We start from the raw sequence: 8,767 nt of genomic DNA on the forward strand, positions 1-8,767 counted from the left end.
CCATAAAGCAATTCAGAAAAGATGATGCTGAAATGTTTGTAAAGTCTTAATTGTTGAATATGTCTAAAGTTTCAGCACATCAGTACATTGTGTTCTCTGCTCTGACACACCTGTCTCACTAACTGCGGATTATGAACTATTAGCTGATGGAATGAATGAAATGTGTTAATGCGTGCATGGCAGTAGGTGTCCAGGGCTAAAGCTGACCACATTTATGTCATTAATTTTTTTTTTCAGTAGTTCAGCCCCTCACTTGTTGATTCACTCCAGAGCAAGGCTGCATGGGGACAAGAGCGTACGACTCTGACAACCCTCCTGATGTCAGAGACAAGGGCCACTCTGTGGGGGATGTGAAGTGTGGATCATCAGTCTTACTAGTCAGGCTTTGGTCACTCACATGTCACTGTGCCCATCCTGTCTCTCTTACAAGAGGATGTACCACTGGGTCATTGTCATCTGATTTGCCCTTGTCTCTGTCAGACCTTGTAAGTGATAAATGAAATGCTCTGGTATGCACAAGCTGTCAATCATGTCATTCATCTCCGGGTTTATGTTCAAGCTTGTCTTAAGAAAAAGTGCATTCATGAGCAGTGACTTGGGCAATATTAGATCATATGGACATATTAGATCAGCTTCTTCTTCAGTAGAGGAACCTTTGAAGTTGCATTAAATAACACTAATGATGAGTTAATTAAAAATCCAGACTGTGAAATACCTACAGATAAACTGCTGCTACCAATTTCCTTATCTTCCTGCCTTTTAAAAATGTGATACATGTGGGTGTAGGGCAAATTAGAAGCGATGTTTCAAATGATTTTGGCAATGAAATACTGCAAGAGCACAAAGAAGAAATCAAGACGACTTCTTCCCACATCAAACCCAGATGCTGCCTTTGTTCTTCATTCTTGATCCAACATGAAACTCAATATTCACAGAACCTGCTGACTATGGCCATGTGCCGAAAAAAAAAAAATTCTTCAGTTCAATAATTTTTTTTCCCCACAATTGTTTAATAATTTTAACAGCAGAAATCACCACAGAGCATCTTAAAAGAAATCCAAGTTTGTACCATAATGAGGAAATGGCAAGAAAAAAAAAAATCCCTGACGTTGTTAAGATGTTTGAAATCTTGAGAGCAGCCAAGATGCAAAATTACAAGACTCAATTGCATTAGATGACTATTTCAGCTATGGTCATAATCATAGACCACATGGGATGATCTGATTAAAATTCTTGAACTAAAGCTCTATGTATTTTTTCCAGCGTGCAAGAAAATGAAGAAAGCCTCAATTTTTCTTTTTTCCATACCCACTGATGTCAACAGAGGGTAATTGGGGAGGGGGTTGTTGTCCCAGGAGGAGGCCCAGGGGATCCATTGACATGTTGAATAGACAAATATGTTGTTCAAAACAAAAGAAAAGACGAGGATTTTCCATCTTGTATTGGTTCAGATTTGTGTTAAAAAAAAGTATTGCTGGCTCACTATCCTAAGTAACTGGTGTATCATCAGTTTCAGATTGTGCTTCAATTACATGCTTATAAATGCTTGTGGTGGATGCATCTGAAAACGGCAGTCTGTGAATAATGAATACAGCATGTGCACAAATTATATTTTACAGCTTGTGGATTGTAATACACTATATAGCCAAAGGTTTGTGGATACTTGTCTGTGCCATTCATGTGTAGCAATGGATTGTATAGAATCTTCTTGCATTCTGTAGGACTACAATTTCCGTTCACTGGAACTAGGACATCTAAACATGATCCAGCATGTCAATGCTCTTGTGCACAATAAAGACATGGCTTGTCAATTTTGGTGTGGAAGAACTCAAGTGGCCTGCACAGAGCCCTGACCTCGACCTCACCGAACACCTTTGTGATGAACCGGAAGACTTATCACCTAGCATCAGTGCCTGACCTCGCTAATGGCTGAATATCACAAATCCTACAGCAATCTAGAAATCCGTCCTACAAGAGTGAAGGTTAATAGCAAAAGGGGGGCAACGTCTGGAATGGGTTGTACAAAAAGCACATATGGGTGTGATGGTCCGGTTTCCACAACCCTTTGTTTCTACAGTGTAATCACAGAAAGCCTGTTTTTTCTTTTCTTTTCCTTTCTTTTCTTTTTTACTGCTAATAGCAGCAGCCCACCAAATAATTGTGTTCATTTAACACTGCAATACTGTTGATCAATAAATTGTCTAATTTCACATCTTGTTGCTTTCCCATTAGCTTTAGTTAAAACAGGGTATTTTACTTAACCTAGATATGTGTGCTTAGTTTGCTTACTTCAATGTCAGTCTGTAATTTGCCTGTGTCCTCAGGTGGCTGCTTGTGTCAATGTGATGAATCACTCTCTATGACACATAATACAGTATATAAGAGTGCTGGGATTTACTATTGATAGTGAAGAAAATAAACTTATCTATTGTAACAGATACTAATCAATGTTAAAATACAGCAAATATCATAGAGGTCGGAAATGATCCCTCTTAAATTACAAAGACGGAAGGGTTTTTCTGGACAAGTTTCACAGGGTATACATCCATCCATCCATTTTCTGTACCATTTACCCTACACAGGGTCAAGGAGAGCCTGGAGTCTATCCCAGGGGACTCGAAGTACAAGGCGGGGGAAACCCCCGAAACCCCCAGAGCACAATTACACACACTACAGATAATTCTGAGATCAGCCTGCAAGGCTTGTCTTTTGACTGGGGGAGAAAACCAAACAACCCCAAGGAAATTTCTGAAGTACACAGGGCAGAGTGTGGAATGAAACCCTCAACCTTGGAGGTGCAAGGCAAACAGCCACTCTGTCCTTCAAGCATATACAGTTATATTCAAAAGAATTGGCAAATATTATTATGTCATGATTACATTATGCACAATATAAATAACATTTTAAAACAATTGAAGAAATGATTTCAACTTATTTAGGGCTAGGATTAACCTTTCAGAACAGTCTGGAACAGTTAAAAGTTGACCAGAATGTATTTCAGAATAGCACAGTTTCATTAGTGTGTTCAAGATTTAGGATCAGCTATTAATGCCTGAAAGACTCACTGAAAATACAGCAGTGACCCAAATCAAATTGGCTGATTATGAAAATAATTAGCGTGTTTGGGGGGAAAAAGTGGGTCCAAAGCAAAGGAAGAAAACCCCCCATATATACATAAATGCACAATACTGTGATTCACTGATGATTAAGTGTTCCTTTACAGCTATTAGTCCAGGGGCTTCTAGGAAGATTAAGTTCATCACAGGTTCAACACACAATGATTCAACTTTTTTTTTTACTGTAAAAAATGTGTAATAGATTATAACAAATATACCGGTCTGCTGAGTATACAGTTATACTCCACATGTTAGGAAAAAAGGGTCTTTCTGCTATTAATTTTGGACCCACAGGAAGTACCTTGTAAGTGTCTGAAATTGATACTATAACAGAGGAACTCGTATAGTGTGGGCCTCTCAATGACATGTGGCTTGGTTTCTTGTTCCTCTCATGTTCATTGATATAGCCTCCTTAAACGGTAGCTATTTATTTTCATTATTTATTCATACAGAGGACGCTTTTATCAGAAGGAACATCGTTTTTTTTTTTTTTTTTGCTGTGGAGGAGGAAGACAGAACAGAGGAAACAAAATCAAAACACTAAGAGTAAGCTCTTTTTCTGGTGCAAAGGTCAAGAGCTTTTCCGCCATTACCCGGATCATTTACCTTTAGTTTTTCTTTCTTTTTCCACTTGTCCCATTTACTGTAAAAAAAATAAATAAATAAAAATAATAAAATGCTCCATTTACTGTAAGGTGTGCACTTTCACCTGATATTCGCCACTGTCTTACTGTATCGGCACATGCTCCTTACTTAATAAACCAACTCTTCACATATCTGTTAATCGTCCGTGTGATCATAAAAACAAATGAGAACATTCTAGATTCAGGTATGGACATGAATTAGCAGAACCAAAATAAATGATGAGTCGTGTACCTGTGGAGAAGAGAGTTGTTTTGCTATTGGTAATGACTCTGTGTGATTTGTTCTACTTGACCTTTCACCCTGCAGATAAAACACATCTGGCTGTTTGCCCCAGGGACTGTTTGTTGTTGGCTGAACCTACCATATGTGTGTGTGTGTGTGAGACTTCAAAGATGCTTTGACTGATCAGTACACAGAGGTTATAGTGATACGTATGCTCTCTCTCTCTCTCTCTCTCTCTCTCTCTCTCTCTCTCACACACACACACAAGAAAAAAACAGTTTCTCAGTCAGACAATTGTGGTAACTTGCAATTTTTGTTAAACTATCATTTTAATGTATGTCTCTTTCCAGACTCTTTCCAAATACTACTGCATTCAGAGATTTAACATAAAACCCTGTGAAAATTCTTACAATCAATGTACACCATCTCTATCTGAAGGCCTTCTATCTATTGTGACACTATTCTAAGTAAAAGAATAAAACACAATGGAGAGAGCGCTTATAGGAAGTAATCAGTGACAGGCTGATATGATGCAGTCTGACATTAAGCTGAGTTATTGTTACCGCCCACGAAGTGGATTATTTACCCTTTGAAATTTCTTTTTATTCCACATAAACCACAGCAACCTGTCAACATTGAAACAACTAGTAATTAAAGAATGACACATTATACTAATCAGTTTATAGTTAGGTTTAGTGTTGTGGAACAGGTTGGTGTTTTGTGATCGCTTTTGCAATTCAAGAGCCGCTATAAATAATCATTATAGACAATGCAGCTTGTCATGTTACAGAAAACAAACAAACAGGAAGTGTTTCAATGAGAGGTATTTTTTTAAATTAATTTTTTTAATAGAAAATTAAATTTTAATCTGACCTTTGGTCCCTGTGGACTTACACAACGATCATGTGAATTAAAAAAAGGCCGTGTATTAGAATGAGTATTTTAATATAGCCCTGTGATTTGAATTAAAACCAGGTACTGCTATCAGAACTGCTGTTATAAAAAATTAATCACCACCACTGACTGGGCAGAATTGAGAATTCAATAATAATTGTAATACCATGCTGTAACATTTCTATTCTACTTATTTTTGTTAGGATTCCTGACGACTTCAGTGCCTGGTTATATAGACCAATACTGTCAGTTAAAAAAAAGAAGAAGAAATTTTGTTCCATTTGATTCATTGTTTGATCTCGAACCCTGACCTCAATCTGAGATATTGCAGAATTAAGAGATATCTTCGGTTTGTTTGTTTTATTCGACGCTAAACACCTAGTTTCTTTCTAATTACACCTCTATGAACAGGGGTTTAAATGGACGTTAGAGGAGTTAGAGGAGAAGTCATCTTTCATTTGGAGATCAGACAACATGCGATTAAACATTTCCATTTGCAGCATTTGACAAATACCCTGTTCCAGTGAAACTTACAGGAGTGCACCAAAACAATTCCTCATGCTACTACAAATAGGTCAGGGACTAAGTAGCCCTGTAGAAGAGAAGTTTAGATTTGTTTCCCTCTGGATTTAGTGCTTGATGAAGTGTTTGGAGATGAGATCTGGACTTCAGGGTTTGTTTGAAGACGGCCAGTGATTCAGCAAATCGGTCAGGGAAAATTCCACCAGCTTGCTGCCAGTCCGAGAGGTTCATAGGGAACGTGTTGCAGAACAAGGGTTTAAGAAGACGCATTAGGTAGGATTGAAACACTCTAATTCTGGATTTGTAAGTGAGCATTGATGTTTTAAATCTGATCTGGGAAGCTACAGGAAACTAGAGTGTGGTGATGTGGGAGAACTGCTTTATTCCTAACGAAATTAACATCCAGAAATTTCTCCAATTTCTCAACCACTTATCCTACACAGGGTCACAAGGAGCCTGGAGTCCAGTCCCAGCAGACTCAGGGCCCAAGGCAAAGGACACTTTGGATGGGGTGCCAGTCCATCAGGGCACAATTACACACATTCACTCACATACTATGGAGAATTTAGAGACATCAGTCAGCCTACAATACATTTAGTTAATAAACCAGAGTACCTGGAGGTAACTCCTGAAGTATAAGGAGAACATGCAACCGCTGCACACACAGTGGAGGCAGGAAACGAACCCCTATCCTCTAAGGTGGGAAGCAAGCGTGCTAACCAATAAGCCATCTCAATTTTGGCAGAAAAATATTAATTATTCATGTTGAGTATGTACTTTTCCAATGGCAGTGGATTGAGAGAAGATACTTGCCCACTGCAGGGCATTAAACATACACACACACTCACACACACACACATTTGCATGCTCAGTCACACCTCGGTGCAATGTAAAGTTGCCCATATACAAACGTTTGTGGGAGCTGGAATAAAACCCACTCAAACACAAGAAATAAACTGAAAAACTCCACACAGACAGTGATATCAAAATAATATCAAATATTTTCTGAGTCTGTTCTGGCAAAGATTTTACAATAACTAGCACAATGTGACAATTTTAATGATCTAATGCACATACACAGTAATTCATAATTGCCTTGCCACTTTACATTTCACAATTTTGAAATGAAAGCCCTTGTCTATTAAGCGGTGTGAAATTGTATTACATCATCATTATTGTTAGGATTTACATTACCATCAATTTATGGTGCCACTGTGCATTATAATGGATAGAATCCTGCGCTGTGTGAGACAGAAATGGATGTGTGTAGGGGTTTAATTGTGGCCCGGACCTCTGGGACTGAATTAGAGTGCCATTTTCATGAATAAGCGTACGTGTGTGTGTGCGCGTGCATCCTGGGAGAGTGGGGGATGGAGGTCACGGCTTCCTTTTCCACACGTGGAATGCCTCCATAAGTTCCTGTTTAGATAGGCAGCCTTCTCTGTCTCCCACTCTCTTTCCCCATCATATGCTGGCATAAGCTTAAGTGCTGCTTATGTTCAGATGAGTGCTTGGTGATAAGACGAGGCATGGATAGGCTCCAGGGAGAGCTTCGGGAAGGTAGATTATCCTCCTTACTGGTACATGTGTAGTGTCTTAGTGCTGGTGGGAAAGTGAGCAAAATAAGACAGAGACAGTGCAAAGACAGGAAAAAACTCGCTTTAGAAAAGCAAAGGAGAAGTTATGAAAAGAATTTTGGAGCAATAGACAGAGACGGACCAACAGAGAGGAAGAATGCAAGAGACAGAGGATGACCGAGAGTCTGACTCAGTGGTGCCGAGCTTTGTTGAATTCAATGCAGCCTTCACAAAAACTTTCTCAACAAAGCCCCGAGAGCTGAAAGTCTGAGCGCGTAAGCATGTGGAAATGTGTGCGCGCGCATGTGTTAGAGCATGTCTACAGATGTCAAGACGGGGTAACCCAATCCCATGGTTTGTTAACTAGGCACACTGTACCTTTAAACAAGAAAATGAGATGCTTTGTTTTGGCTGCCAGAGCTCAAGCTCTCACTTTCGGGTGGTGTTTAGTTCTCCCCACCTTCACGTTCAGTAACGTGCCTTTCAAACAGCCTGGTTTTGCGATTTGCAGTTCCTCGAGTCAGCTTCCTACAAGCATTAACAAAACTGCCGTCACTCAATAAGAATACAGTCAAACACACAAAGCTTTATGCGAGAACGAAAATGCAGAAAACAGACACTTTTATGTTTTTTGGTGGTATATGCAAGTGTCTGGGGCTGACAAAATCCATGCACAGCAAATGCGTTCTGCGGTGCTTCTGTAGAGCTGCAAATATCAAGAAATAGAAATGGTTTTGCAGCAAAGAAAGATGGGGGAAGTGGAGACAGGATGATGCTATAGACTCTCACCCAGTACTATGGAACTCAGTCCATTTAACTGATTAGTGTGTAGACTAATGCATCTCAGAGGCAATTTCTCTGCATGGAGTTGAACAAATTCTGGGCTGGAGCATAGGTACATTTGCAGCAATCATATAAAGAAAGAGAGAGAGAGAGAGAAAGAGAGAGTAGTTGATTTATAGCAGGGCTTATTTCCAGTCCTGGAGGGGCAGAGACTATCAGAGTTTGCTCATTTTCTTGTTAAAAACATCTGATTCATCTTGCTACTTAATTCCCAAGTTTAGTCAGGAAATAACCAAACTGTGCAAGAGAATTTTACACACTCACTCTAAACCAAAGATTTCTCTTTCTTCCTCTTTTTTTCTCTCACTCTGGTGACTCAGCTACTACATAAGTGACCTCAATGACTGAGGACATCTCTCTCTCTTTCTCTTTCTCTCTCTCTCTCTCTCTCTCTCTCTCACTTTCTTTTTCTTTCTTCTCTCTCCTTATTCCCCCCTCCTGTTCTTTCTTGAAACAGGCTTGAAACTAGCACACTGTATATCCATCACACTCAGGCAGGTACAAGCAAGTGCCCTGACAATGCCTTTTTTCACTCCAATTCCTTGGACCCTTGGGCTTCATTCTCAGAAGAGTGTGAGGACACGATGCCTTACAATTATCCTCTCAGATAATTAAATGTGTTAAATATGCAATGAACAAAGACTTCAGTAAGGTGAGTGAAAAGGAGAGAGAAAGAAAACGAGAGAGAGGTTTAAAAAGAAGATGTGGGTGGTAAATCCACATTAAATAGCAGAAAAGTTGAAGACTGAGAAAGGCTAAGGAGAGCAAAAGTGCATTAGGTAAGGAGGGGAAAATGGGTTTTGGACAAATGGAGTTGTGTGGAAGACGAGTGGTGATGATGTAAAAAAAAAAAAAAAAAAAAGATAAGGAGGTTACCAAGGCTACCGTGGCAGCATGCTTTCACAGAAAGCTCAGTGGCATTTTTGCACTAGATATGAACCTTTCATG

The sequence above is a fragment of the Hemibagrus wyckioides genome, linkage group LG11, assembly GCF_019097595.1.
Source record: "Hemibagrus wyckioides isolate EC202008001 linkage group LG11, SWU_Hwy_1.0, whole genome shotgun sequence".
NCBI classification, from domain to species: domain Eukaryota; kingdom Metazoa; phylum Chordata; class Actinopteri; order Siluriformes; family Bagridae; genus Hemibagrus; species Hemibagrus wyckioides.